The sequence below is a fragment of the Podarcis liolepis genome (genome assembly GCF_965112155.1).
Source record: "Podarcis liolepis genome assembly, chromosome: 12".
In the NCBI taxonomy this organism is placed as follows: Eukaryota; Metazoa; Chordata; class Lepidosauria; order Squamata; family Lacertidae; genus Podarcis; species Podarcis liolepis.
In genome coordinates, this window is record NC_139563.1 from 43,573,015 (window position 1) to 43,587,043 (window position 14,029).

The 14,029-nt window shown below is 44.1% G+C and overlaps 1 protein-coding gene and 2 long non-coding RNA genes across 12 annotated transcripts in view; 1 reads left to right on the plus strand and 2 right to left on the minus strand.

Annotated features, from left to right (window-relative positions):
* The window catches only part of RBMS3 (RNA binding motif single stranded interacting protein 3), a gene marked incomplete at its 3' end in the record, with an annotated part of 736,799 nt that overhangs the window by 430,490 nt on the left and 292,280 nt on the right, over positions 1 to 14,029 (plus strand). The gene's annotated exons all lie outside the window — the stretch shown is intronic.
* LOC310690078 overlaps positions 1 to 14,029 on the minus strand; it is a 452,048-nt gene that overhangs the window by 17,600 nt on the left and 420,419 nt on the right. The gene's annotated exons all lie outside the window — the stretch shown is intronic.
* Positions 1,150 to 2,903, minus strand: LOC310690016. Of its 2 annotated transcripts, none has more exons than XR_014517786.1 (3): positions 2,623 to 2,903; positions 2,414 to 2,448; positions 1,150 to 1,425 (listed from the first exon to the last, which is right to left on the minus strand). It is a non-coding gene; the product is annotated as an uncharacterized lncRNA (long non-coding RNA). The 2 variants fall into 2 exon arrangements; XR_014517787.1 differs by having other exon boundaries at positions 1,150 to 1,355; positions 2,623 to 2,900.

A 14,029-nucleotide genomic window follows, 5' to 3' on the forward strand; every position in this document is an offset into this window, starting at 1 on the left:
CGAGGAGAGGCCGCCCAGCGCAGGGCTCTCGCCGTCTGCCTGCCTGGCTGCCTGCGTGGCGCTGACGTCACGGGGCTGTAACGTGCCCCACATAGGCACACGCGGGGCGGCGAGCGAGCTCCCTCCCACATCCCATCGCCGCTCGCTTCGGCCGGCCTACTGGGCTGTCGCAGGCGGAAGGCCTGCGCATGCGTGAGGTTTTCGCGCCTTCGGGATTCCCTTCACGCCTTCCTCCTCCCGGGTCCTTGAGAGCGCGGGAAGCGGCAGCGCGAGACCGGCGTTGAGCCTGGTAGGTATTGCGCTTGCCAAGGCAGTCATTTGGGAAATGAAAACTTGCAAAGCAAGCGACCAGTTCAATCTGAAGTACGTGTATGCTTAATATCCTGTATCTGAAACCTGTTCTGCCCCCTCCCCCACACTTGGTGCCATTTTCATCTACACATGCAGCAGAGTAAGTTGACCCAGAATAGTACCAATTCAGATGGCAGATGGGAGAATGACAGTGCTGAATGCTTTCCCATGTAGAACAGTCCCTGCAAATAAAAACCTAGCATATTTGGAAGAGGGATGCTAGCCTAACCATTACCTTCTATGCTGTTACTATTTTTTTTTTTTTTTTTACATAAGTAAAAAGTGACCTTTCCCCATCTGGCATGGTGGTGTGCCTTGAGATTTTTTTCATGAAACAAGTGTGCCTTTGCCCAAAAAAGGTTGGGAAACACTGCTATAAACAAGTGCCTTTAGAGAAGGATTTGCCCATCTACCTGGATGTTAATGCTACCACCTTTGCCTCCTAGTTGTAAGGAGGCAGTTGGGTGTTTGGTTTCCCAGCTTGGAAGAGAAGGAGGTGATGGTAACAGCAGCTAGGCAGAAGCAAAGTAGACCCATTAGCATTTGCTTTGCTGTTTAATATTAAACCCAGAGTTCACAGCAGAGTGTGCTGTCTGTATAGTGGCATGATTCTAGCCTCTTGTTAAGCAGACTTGATGGCTTAAACATTTGGTGTAGATGTAAAGTTCATTGTCTGTAAACTGTATAGCAACGAAACCAGATTTACTGGCTGCAATCCTCTGCCTATGTACCTGGAAGTTTGCCCCTTCGAACACAGTGGGACTTACTTTCAAGTAAACATGCACAGGGTTGCATAGATAATTGCCACAGTCTTTATTTCAAAACACACACACACACACAATTGTGAATTGAGCCATCAGACCTCAGGAAATATCTTCACTTGCTGCGAAAGGGTTCACTGGGGACGCCTCTTGATGAAGCCTCTCGTTTGAGACTGTTCTTCCTTGGGTGGCGTGCATACTAATTGACGCATAACAACAGCAAGCGAGCGTTCTCTAATAGGACTGCATAAAACAAAACAAGAGCTGTCACCGTAGAATGGCCCAAAATCATTGAATAAAGCAAGGAACGGAACTGCATATGGGGAAGAATGAAAAACAGATACATGATACAATCAGATGCAAACATTAAAAGATGCTCAGTAAGATGTAAAGTTGGGAAGTAGTTTTTTGTTGTTGCCTCCCCAGTTTATGATTTGCATATTTCTTTTCTTTGCTAATTTGAATGGTCAGGGAAGGCGAACTGAAGAATTTAACCACAACAAACATGTATCTTAAATGCATAGTGGGGCTGCAAGGTTGGCAAGCACACGCGCTGAACCCTGTCCGTGGAGCTTACCCCCCCTCAAAAAAAGAATGAGACGAGAGGTACAGTGGTACCTCGAGTTGCATATGCTTCAGGTTACACACTCCGCTAACCCAGAAATATTACCTCGGGTTAAGAACTTTGCTTCAGAATGAGAACAGAAATCGTGCTCCGGTGGTGCAGCAACAGCAGTGGTGCTTCAGGTTAAGAACAGTTTCAGGTTAAGAACGGACCTCCAGAACGAATTAAGTACTTAACCCAAGGTACCACTGTATGGGTTCAAGTTGGCCACAACTTTATTCAACTTCAGAATGTGGGAAACTTGGCATAGACCTTGACATGTAACCCTCTCAGCCCGACTGGAATTGAGGATGTGCAGGGCAATGAGGTGCAGTAGGAGGGGACTGTAAAGCACGAAATTACACAGCTTGCCCTCCCACTTTACCTTGGCCAGGAGTTTGACCTACATGCCGCTGCTCTAGGGCCAGGGACTCCTGCAATCAACCCTTTAATAGCCGCCATCACCAAAAACAAAAGGCCACCATGCGGCCTTAAGCCGGGGCGCACGCTGCCTTCTCGGGCCCGGCAAAGTGCTCCACGGTGAACGGCGGCAATGGAGGGGCCTTGCGCTCCCTCCCAAGTGCCACCGCTGCTGAAAACAACAAAAATGCTGGTGAACAGCCTGTAGCTGGGGCACACGCCGCCCTCTTGGGCATGGCGAAGCGCCCAGCCAACAAAAGAAACCAAAATTACTTACCTCAACCTGGCTGCTCACAGGAACGCATCCTGAACCTGGAAGAGGAGGAAACAGGGTGAGGTTTGGCGAAAGGGGTCAGCCTCTTTTCCCTTGGCCCTCGACCCACCCCCAGCCGTCCTCCCAGGCCGGGGGGGGGGATGAGGCCACCCTAAAGCAGGTGGGAGGCACCTGAGCAGGTAAGCCCGCTCAGTGTCGCAAACCCCGCCCACCTGTTGGGAAGGAAATTGGGTGGAAATTCTCATATAATCCTCCACATCCCCAAACCTTTCTGATATAGCTAAGCATTCAGAGGGATTGAGTAGTGGAAGTTTCAGTACACTGTTTCCATACTTCATGGCAATGTTCATCTGCCAAAGTATACAAGCCCATTTCTCAGAGCATGAATTACTGCCCTCTGCATCTGGCCTTGTGGGCTCTTTATGCCAGTTTGATTTCCTGGTTTAATCAAGAACTCTGACTAGCCCTGTACATCTGCTTAGGAACTGAAATGGACGTGACATGGGAGAATAATATAGGGTCCTAAGCACCACCATTCTGATAGGCACCTGGTGCTTGCCTTCCTTTTGTAGCCAAAGAGGCGCCACCTACACACAAGACAACCTCGAGGTTTGCAGAAGTACAAAACATCTTTTAGAAATAATGGAAAAACAACCCTAAGAGGAGGAAAACAACCCAAGGCGGACCGAGGGATGTGTGCTCAGGGCCCAGACTGGATGTTGGGTTCATGAATAATATGCCACTCCATACCTTGGTTTTCCTTAATTAATTACATGTGTGGGGAGGGAGGGGGTTCTTACTGGGAAGATGAAAAAGATAATTTCTTTATTCCCTCTCATACACATGTAGCTTTCTTTCTCGAGCTCCAAACCAAAGGCGTGTGTGTATTGAATCTCAGACTGAAGGCCTATCTCATCTAATTGGTTGTGAATTGGTGCCCAGTGCAAATCTTTCAAGACTAGTGTCTCTCTCGTGTGTGTGTGTGTGTGTGTGTGTGTGTGTGTGTGTGTCTAGCCAGAGATAGCCACCATCAGCATCACTGCCAATTCATTACCAAGTTCAATTCAAGGTATTAATATTGACATTTTAAAGCCCTAAATGACCGGGGTCCTCAAATATCTGAAGCAGTTCCTCTTCCCATGTCCACGTGTCCAGATAATTAAGATTTGCAGGGGAGGCCCTGCTGCTGCTGCTGCTGCTGCTGCCGCCACCGCCACCGCCGCCACCACTGCCTGTGGTTTGAGGGGCAGTGGACAGGGCCTTCTTTGTGGTAGCTCCCAGCTTGTGGAAAGACCTCCCTTCTGTAGTGGATTTTTCAACCATCACTTTATTCTGTTTGACAGTTAGTCAAGATATGCCTCTTTACCCAGATTCTCTGCATGGCTATGCACTGCAATTCTGGTTTGGAGTTTTCTTGTTCTGTTGTTGTTGCTGTTGTTGCTGTTGTTTTGATTTGATTTTATGGTTTTAGTGTATATTGTACTTATTTTGATTGTGATATTTGTTACCTGCCCTGGGTGTTAGGTGAGAGGTGCGAGCTGTGAGTACAAATAAATAAAAGAGCAAAACAGAATAAATTAACTTTTTTAAAAAGCTAATATTACTAAAAAGAGCATATAGCCCCCCAAAACACATTTCAGAATAGCACATAAAACAGACTCAGCATGCTCTTCCCCTGTTCACAGTGTGAACAGATGGGCCTTGCATGGATTCCAGAAAGTTTCCCAGAAACAGCAGTTCTTTTAAGAAGCCAGTTATCTCCCATTCCTAATAATTTAGCTGCTGTCAGGTACCATTTCCCTTCACATGCACAAAACTTCAGATTGATATTTATTTACTTGTTTTTACATTCACATTCCACCTTTCCTTCAATAAGTTCCAGGTGGTGCCCATGGTTCTGCTCCTCCTTGTTTTATCCCCCAAACGGCCTGGTCTCTTAGTTTTACTAATCATAAGTAACATACAGTGGTACCTTGGATTACATACGCTTCAGGTTACAGACTCCGCTAGCCCAGAAATAGTACCTCGGGTTAAGAACTTTGCTTCAGGATGAGAACAGAAATTGTGCGGTGGCAGCGAGAGGCCCCATTAGCTAAAGTGGTGCTTCAGGTTAAGAACAGTTTCAGGTTAAGAACGGACCTCTGGAACGAGTTAAGTTCATAACCAGAGGTACCACTGTATTTCTAATTCTGTGGTTCCATGATAACATGGGGTAGGGGTGCAGGAGGTCCCCAGTGTTATGTTTTGTCCAAGTTACCGTTCATGTGAGCTCAAGGCTTCTATCAGAACAAGGCCATGTTGTTGAATGCAATGCAATGATGAATCCCCAAGTTCTGCACAAGTCCATGTGGCCTCAAGGTGTCAGAAGAATGTGGCAAAAGGGACAGTAATACTTCCCGTAAGGTGCTACTGGAAGGATTTGTTGTTGTTGTTGTTGTTGTTGTTGTTGTTGTTGTTGTTAGTAATACCTCATACTTTGAGCCCACTGGGGCCAGACCAGTGGAGGAGATCAGCAGAAACACCAGCCCATTTTTAGATTGGGGAGCCTCTTCTTCCCAGCTCCAGAGCAAACTCTGTGGTCACTCAGACTGAAAAGGGACTAAAAATGCACCAGGGTTTGATGGTCTTTTTGTTGTTGTTTAGTCGTTTAGTCATGTCCGACTCTTCATGACCCCATGGACCAGAGCACGCCAGGCACTCCTGTCTTCCACTGCCTCCCGCAGTTTGGTCAAACTCATGTTGGTAGCTTCGAGAACACTGTCCAACCACCTCGTCCTCTGTCGTCCCCTTCCCCTTGTGCCCTCCATCTTTCCCAACATCAGGGTCTTTTCCAGGGAATCTTCTCTTCTCATGAGGTGGCCAAAGTATTGGAGCCTCAGCTTTACGATCTGTCGTTCCAGTGAGCACTCAGGGCTGATTTCCTTAAGAATGGAGAGGTTTGATCTTCTTGCAGTCCGTGGGACTCTCAAGAGTCTCCTCCAACACCATAATTCAAAAGCATCAATTCTTCGGTGATCAGCCTTCTTTCTGGTCCAGCTCTCACTTCCATACATCACTAGTGGGAAAACCATAGCTTTTACTATATGGACCTTTGTTGGCAAGGTGATGTCTCTGCTTTTTAAGATGCTGTCTAAGATGGTCTTTAGCTGCCACTAATTATGAGCCTCATGCTGAAATATTCCCAGGTAACCTGGGTTTTTTTCATAGACTTTGCGTCATGGAACTTCAGTAACGTCACCATTCTTAAATTAGGGCCTTACCTTTCAAGGTGGGTGATGATTATATGTCAACATATGAAGAACCGCCATAGTGTTTTCCTGTTCTTAATGTTGAGGGACTTGGATGAGTATAGCAATATGGAACAGGTCCATGTGAAATAATAAAAGTGGTGGAGAAAGTGGCTAAGTTGTGCCGAAACCTCTTTCACTAATAAATTTTATTCATTGGGTATAGCAAAAAATTGAAATAAACGTGCTACTTTATTTATGTTTCTCCCAACTGACCTTTTTTCAGTGGGAAAATTTGAACCAAATGGGTTCATACCTATTTAATGACTCTAGGCTCACCACATTGGGCAGGGGATCAGAGCTCCCTTTGGAGTAGAAAGGACCTCGTAGAAAGTAAATGATTTGGAAAACTTTGGATTTTGAAGCTTAAAAAAAAAAAGTTGTACTGTTCAGCCGCCAAAATGTCTAGTGGATATGATGGTAATCCTGTCCACCTAATTATTTTCTTTTGCCTATTACCTTTAAATTTTTTTGTATTGTTACTGGTGACATAAAAAAATAACCTAGGAACTCCCTTAAAAACAGATATATATATTATGCTGAAAGTGTGGAAATAGATGGCTCATCTATAAAAAAGCCTACACAGGTAGGCTTTCTCCCCATTGTACTGCCATCATGTTCAGGATTGGCACCCAAGAATCCATACTAATCCAGACTCTGGAGCACAGGGTGCGTGTGTGTGTGTGTGTGTGTGAGAGAGAGAGAGAGAGAGAGAGAGAAAGAGAGAGAGAGAGAGACTTAAGTTCTTCCAAATTTGGTAAGGAAGCAAGTCTTGGAAGTTAGTAGGAGATTTCATTAACTGGCTGGCGACAATTAGCAATTACTCTATACTGTTTGGTAGCCTAGCTTGACTATAGGACCTATCTCTGTAGAACGGTAGGCATTTAATATGTGCTAGAATTTGTCAGTGGTCTCTGACACTTATCTCCTTCAGTTTTTGTTTCAACTATCACTGCAGATAAATTCCAGTAAGTTTATTTTTCCCTGCTGTGCCTTAAACAATTATAACATTTTAAATGTAATCCTGAGATAATAGTATTGACTTGCTTCCCAGGGCAATAGGTACTTAAAGGCACTTTTCCTGATTTGAAGAGGGCTTGGCAAGGTAAAATATCAGATTTAGCAGAAAACTGTTTGGATTGGCAGGTGACCTTACAGTTCTCTTGAAGGTCTTTTGATAAAACAGATTATGTGCTTACAGCACGAGAAGATGCTTCTAGGTATAAAATAGCACAGTATATCGGATCATGTCCGCAGCACCACCAATTTCAGAACTTTGTGTTCATTTCTGCACTTGTATGGGGCCACCTTGATTTAGGGTTAACCCACTATAGGACAAGAATACCAAAAACATGTGTTGTTTGGCAACTTTGACCAGGAGTTCTCTCAAATTGTCTTCTTTCTTTGGTGATCACTCGTAGCCGAGTAAATTGTCTTCCATAAACATGGTTTCAACAGTGAGTGACTGTGGAGGCAAATTCTGGATCCACACCTCCTTCCACAGTGGGGACATAGGTTTCTGGACAGGAGTTGATCACAGTGAGGGTTTCCGAAGTGTGCCTTCCTCTTAGCACGTTTCTCCCTTGCGTCCTGAGTTTGAGCATCTTCAAAACCCATGACACCTTTGGTAAAGGCTGTTCTCCAATTGGAGCGCTCGCATGCCAGTGTTTCCCAGTTGTCAGTCTTTATACTACACTTTTAAAAAAGATTTGCCTTGAGAGATCACTCACTGGATCATCACGTTGTCGTGGTGAGTGGGATTGCATGTTCCTACGACCCTTGTGAGTGAAGCCATAAGGAGTCTCACACTCCCAGCAGGGTCCAATTGTGTGCACGTTGCTGTCAGAACCAAGTGCCTCCAGTTGTGCAAATTAACTGTGCCCCTTTGGGTATTTACACCAGTGCCAGTGTGAGCTTTGGAGCTGGCAGCTGCGTCCCATCAACTTCATCAGCCTTTGGAACTTGGCCCACTGAACGAATCTTTAAAGGCAAAGTCTGGTCAGCTTGTCTCCAACACTGTTGCAGCTTTATTAGAGGGTTGGATTCTTCAGATACACTCTTTTTTAGGAGGGTTAGAGTTAGAGAGCAAATACAGGAGCGGCAATAAGCAGGTAGATTGTTTTCCTTTGTGCTTGTACTTTTGACATCTTTCGTGGTTGCCTGAAGTTGTCCTACATGCCAATTGGGTCTTGGCACCAAACTGGAGACTTGGCAAATGGGACACTTGAATTTTTTGTTGGGTTAATTAATTCGGTGTCTTCACATTGTGTACATTTATACATGTCACCAAGACCACCCTTACAGTTACAGGAGCATCACTGAAAATTGGCAGATATATATATATATATATATATATATATATATATATATATGCCCCCTTTTAAAATAATGGTCAAATGTTGCTTCACATATGGTGCAAGAATAACTGGCGGCAAATGAGATCCTTGATTTCATTTAAATTGTATTCTGTCATAAGTCGTGTATAGTTTTCTCCCAGGGTTTAAGGTCAAATCTTGGGGAGAGGCAGCTTCATCCTAATTAGTTCCCCAGGCTCTTCACTTTTTTCCCCCTCCCTGAAACATAACTTTTTGGAGCCTATTTCCTGTACTGTGTTCTTCTTCTTAATAAATGCACTTCTGGGTTTAGCAGCCTTTTCAGACCTATAAAAACCTCAAAATGTTCTAGTCTAGTGCATGAGGTAGGTTAGAGAGTGCTCCTGATATGATAGTCACTTCCCCACAATATTATATACATGGTTGGGGAAAACAAATTCAGATGTTAATCAGGTTTAATTGACAGCCCTTTAAAAAAAACAACCAACAACACATTTTCCAGCCGAACTAATCTTTGCTGTGTTAAATTTGTTACTCATAGGAAATTGCAGGTACTTCACACAAGAGCTGACATTTTAACAGTGACTGCTTTAGTTAACTCTTGGTTTTCCCCCCACTCTGTTGCATGCTAAGTTTAGAAGTCCACCTGAATTTGAATATGCCCAAAATATAACAGACCCCCACAATTTGTGACCGGGAAGCAATTCATGCATTGTTGTTGTGTTGGCTGCTTGATAGCTTCTTTTGCCTTTTCAGCCCCAGATCAATAAAGTTTGAAAGCCCTTGCAACTATCCACTATAACAGCTTGTGTTACTCACAATAGACGCTCCAGAATGCTCATCAATGAAATTAAGTCTACACTTTTTGCTATGCCAACAGGCAGAGAAGTAATAATCTTTTTGCTTCCCACTGTTTTCCGACTTTCGGTTATGATTGTGGTGCTATTTTTGTCTTAATGATAAAGGGAAATGTTTTGTTTTTTTTCTCAGTGGGTAATTAACTAAAAACAAAGCATTAATAGACATCCTGGCCACACCAGCATAATCTTAGTTTGTGTTTCAAGATGACATGGTCACTTTTAGATGCCATTCATATATGCCAGAAGGTGTGTAAGAGGATAACAGAAGTGAGGCAGAACAGCTGTGGCTCAGGGTCCCATTTGTGGTTAGGGGACCAGTGGGTGGAAACAAGTCATCCAAATACTGCATTGTAAAGTGAACTAGCAGACTAAAATGAAAGAGAATCTAGAATGTGTTTAATCTGTTCTGAATTTTGAGTGGGGAAACAGCTAGAGAAAGAACATTGCCTCCCAAGGCAAACCTTCATTTTTATCCTTCCCTCCAACAGAAGCTTTGTAGTTATCAGCCTTATCTGAAAACATAATTCTGCTGCAACAGTGAGACCTACCTGAAACAGAAGCTTTGCTAATAGTTTTGCCACTAATGGCAGTTTAAAAAGAAAATGCACCCCAAACCATAACACAGCAGTATCTTGAGTTATTGTTTGGAAGACAGTGTCCATCTGTCTTCATTCACGGGAAGAAGATAGCAAGTAAACAATCAAATAATGAGCAAAGCACCAGTGATGGAATGCTACCATCAGCTGAAATAATTGTGAATTTCACTATTGACCTCAGTAGGGCAAGGTTTTATCTAAGGGTGGTTGAAGAATGGGATATCGTGTTGCTGTTGGATTGTTCTTCCAGTTTCAAGAGCACTGAAAGCACAGTGCCTCTCCAGCAAGCGCAAAATGCAAGTACGGACACTTTAACAAAACAAGCGAGGTTTCTTCTTTACTTAAAAATAAAAATAGGGGAAGAAGAAGGAGCACAGTTATAGGGTTATTGCAGTTTTCTAGGATGGTTGGAACGAGTGCATGCATTTATTTAGGTTCAACATTTGTGTGTGCCACCCTACAGCCTATCAATCTCTTGGCGGCTTGCAATAAATAAGAAAACACTCCAAATACAAAATAACCCATTGCAAGCAATAGTAATCCAACAAAAGCGAAACTCAACTCAACCTCAAAGCTTAAACACATGTATGCATGACCAAGGCAAGATCTCCTCTTCCTACGTAGGAATGCAGCTGCTGTACCAAAGTAAGCTGATAACAGACACTCTTAACCATCCAAAATTTAAGAGATGGTAGGTGGATTCCACTCTGCCCTGAGAAAATACATGATATACCTTGCTTGAATTTTCCCCAGTTTATGCAATGCTACCAAGGTTTGTGCTGCCAGTGAAGGAAGCAAATTAAGGGGTGACCCCCCTCCCACCCCAATTGCTAGAGCTCAGTTTTTCAAATTAAGCTCTGCAAAGGTTTATTTCAAGTTGGATTGGGCCCAGGCTACCTGAAAGATCAGGTCTCCCTTTATGAAGTTGCCTGGGTGCTAAGATCCTCGGGTGAGCTCCTTCTCTTGGTCCCATCTACATCAGAGGCATGATTGGTGGTGAAACCAGAAAACCTTTCTGTGCCTATTCCCATATTGTGGAATTCTTCCGACAGGCTAAGAGCTTCCTATTTAGACAGGCCTTTGAAACTAAGGGGCCTGTGATGCTGACTGCTGGGCTGATGTCAGGGCAAACTGTATTTTAATACTGGTTCCAAGTGTGTTCTGGTTTATTTTAATTTGTCTGTTTTTATTACTCTGTATTTTACAACAGTGTTTTAAAATGTTGCAAGCCACCTTGAGTTCCATCTTGGGAGAAATGGACAAAAGAATGAGTCAGTTAAAAAGAAAAACACTTTGCAAGTGGCCCATTTCAAGGATGTAATTGTTAAGCTATAATTCTGTGCTCCCTTATCTGGTAGTAAGTCGCATTGCACTCAGTAGGACCCATGAATCATTATGCATAGGACTGGGATGTTTGAGACAAAAACTAAAGTAAGTCTTTTACCATTGCATTGCAATGCAATGTTCTCAGCTCATCAGCTGCAAAAGACACAGTTCTGCTGTTCACAATTGTGGCTTTTTATTTTACACTTCTGAATGTGATATGAATTTAGGAAATGATGGAAATATCTGACTTCCTGCCCCCTATAAAAATAAAATCTAGATCATATTTTTAATAGTTCAGAGAGAAGACGTCACAAGATGGAGGGGGACAATGGGAGAGGGTAAGAAAAATATATATATTTAAAGCCATACTACGCTCTTAAGGCCTGTGTGCAGTAAAGGAGGCAATCAGCTGATGATTTCTTAGTTATGGGATTGCTGCATGCAAGCAGGGGAGAAAGTTCTTCTATGGATTTTGAAATATTGGTAAGCGTGCATATAGCGGGGACTGTCATCAGTCATTTTTCTGGTAGTAAACCTCATACCAACATGAGATTTTCTAATTAGGGCTTGAGAACTCAGGCTTTCAGCTGCATATAAGAAAGAAGCGACTGTAAGCACATGTGACCACAGGACTAAGTAAAAACAGGAATGTCGTATCTGTTCCTGCTTAGATAGTATATTTCCCCCTGTCCTCCTAACATTCTGTTCTTCAGTTTGGCGTTCCTGTAATGGAAGAGAAGGGAATGGAATGCAAAGAGGAGAGACATTCCATGTAACATTTGGTTTGAATTTACATACACTAAAATGAGTTGCATGTTTTGATTCTAGAGCTGTTCCGTTCCAACCGCAAAAAACCCACGTTTGCTGCTTTGTAAACCTAGTGTTTCATGCGTTGCTTAAGTGTCTCTGGTTCATTAGTTTGTCATAATGGATAAGAGTTTAAGGAGACAAAATATGGGAGTCAAACAGAAATTTACCTGGCTGCCACATGACTCCACATACCTCCGAGCACAATTCAAAGTGTTGGTGCTGACCTTTAAAGCCCTAAATGGCCTCGGCCCAGTGCAGCTTAGGCTTGGACTCCCTTAAAGGTAAAGGTAAAGGGACCCCTGACCATTAGGTCCAGTCATGGCCAACTCTGGGGTTGCGGTGCTCATCTTGCTTTATTGGCCGAGGGAGCCGGCGTACAGCTGGTAATGTGACCAGCATTACTAAGCCACTTCTGGCGAACCAGAGCAGGGTATAGAAACGCCGTTTACCTTCCTGCCGGAGTGGTACCTATTTATCTACTTGCACTTTGACGTGCTTTTGAACTGCTAGGTTGGCAGGATCAGGAGCAACGGGAGCTCACCCCGTCACAGGGATTCGAACCACCGACCTTCTGATCGGCAAGTCCTAGGATCTGTGGTTTAACCCACAGCGCCACCCGCATCCCTTACATGTGCAGACTGGTTGTAACTCTGAAAAACAAACAAACCACTTTCTTGGCAAAAGAGAGAGATTATAATTTCCCACTCTCTGTTACAACATGCAGTATGTTCGCTCAGAGGTTCCACTGGGTTCAAGGGCAGGGGCGGAGGAAGAGGGGTGCGGTGGGGGTGGTCCGACCCGGGTGTCACCACTGAGGGGCATGACAAAATGCCAGGAAGCACTCACCGCGGGGGCTTGCAGCGCTTGTCACTCCTGGGAGTGACGCATTGGCTTGGTCGCCCACAGGCTCCGCACTGTCCCAAATGGTCCGCCCACCGCCTCCCCCTCAGCTGTAGGGTGGCTGAGTGAGAGGAGGCAGGCAGATTCGGAGGCCCCCGGGGGCATCCTGCCCTGGCTGGCCCTGCCCTCATGGGTGGCTGGTCCCACCCCTGGGCGCAGGGCACACGTACCGCCCCAGGCGCCCAATTGGCTTGCTCCACCGCTGTTCAAGGGGGGTTCTGTTTACCTCCGTAAGTGTGCATAGGATTGTAGCCGGAGCGCACATAAAAAAAGTTAAATCTATTTGAATTAGTTGGACTTCCAAGCAAACATGTTAATGACTGAGCCATAAGAGCATAATTTAGATTTCCAGCATACCTTCAAAGTGTCCCGATATTAAAGGGATTGTCCTCGAATTCCGAAAGCCATCCTAGCTTCTGATTTGATTCTGACATGTCCCTATTTCCCCCGCCAGTCCTGGTAGTCATGCCGATTATCTGGATAACCTAACTAACCAAATATCAGCTGCTCTTTTCTAGAACTAGATTGAATAGCTTTCCTTTGGTCATACTGGGTGTCTGTTTGGGGGGGACGACAACACAGCTTGTTTCTGTTCTTAATTAGTTTATATAAATACCATCCATGTATGTTAGAAATTGCATGTTTTCCCCATTTTAATTTGCTTTTACTGGATCTGTATAATAAAAGTTCTGGTTTTCTATAATGGCTTCAGCTAGAGAAATTAAGATTTTAGAATATATTAGCAGTCTGAAAACAGAACTAGAGTTGGTGGCACAGCTTTGGATTGTTTAAAATTTCCACAGCTATATATTTTGGGAGTAATAGACAGATACTCAAATACTGACGAGCTGCTTCTGTGCACCTTCAGTGTTTAGAAATGGAACTCGAGGCCTGGTTTTATTCTTGCCGAGTATTTGATTAGGTCTGACTAGTACTTTCCTTGTCCAGTAGTGGTACCATTCAATTTATTTATTTTTGCCGTGCATATGATGTTTGTTGAAGCTTGGAGTACTGAATCAAGCTCCATATGAGTGTTGGTAATGGTTTTATTAACACGGTTTGATGCTGCTCCCAGCCAGTGCTCTAAATCACCAGTCTGCAGCAGAGTTTCTCATAGAGCAAATGAAGATGGGTAGCAGGACGTCCAGAAGCGTGGCTGCACTTCAGAGGACGGTGCAGCATTATTCACTCTCTCTGAAATTCAATAGAACACAGCCATCAGGCTTACCAGGCTTGTCCTCTGCAGATCCTTTCCTGTGCTAGCTATCGCCATCAAGATGTTTTGCTGCTCGCTAAGGGGAAGGAGAATTGTGGCTGCCTGGAGATTTGGCCTTTCTAATAGTGCGAGTTGTATCTTTAAATGATAAACAACTGACCCAGTGTTTAACGTGCCCACTTCCCCTCTTCCCCACAAAAAAAAACCTGGAAATGCATTACTGAAAGAGAACAAAAAGCATGAAAAATGCATGTGCTAATTTCTGTATAAATAATGACTCTATATTAACCA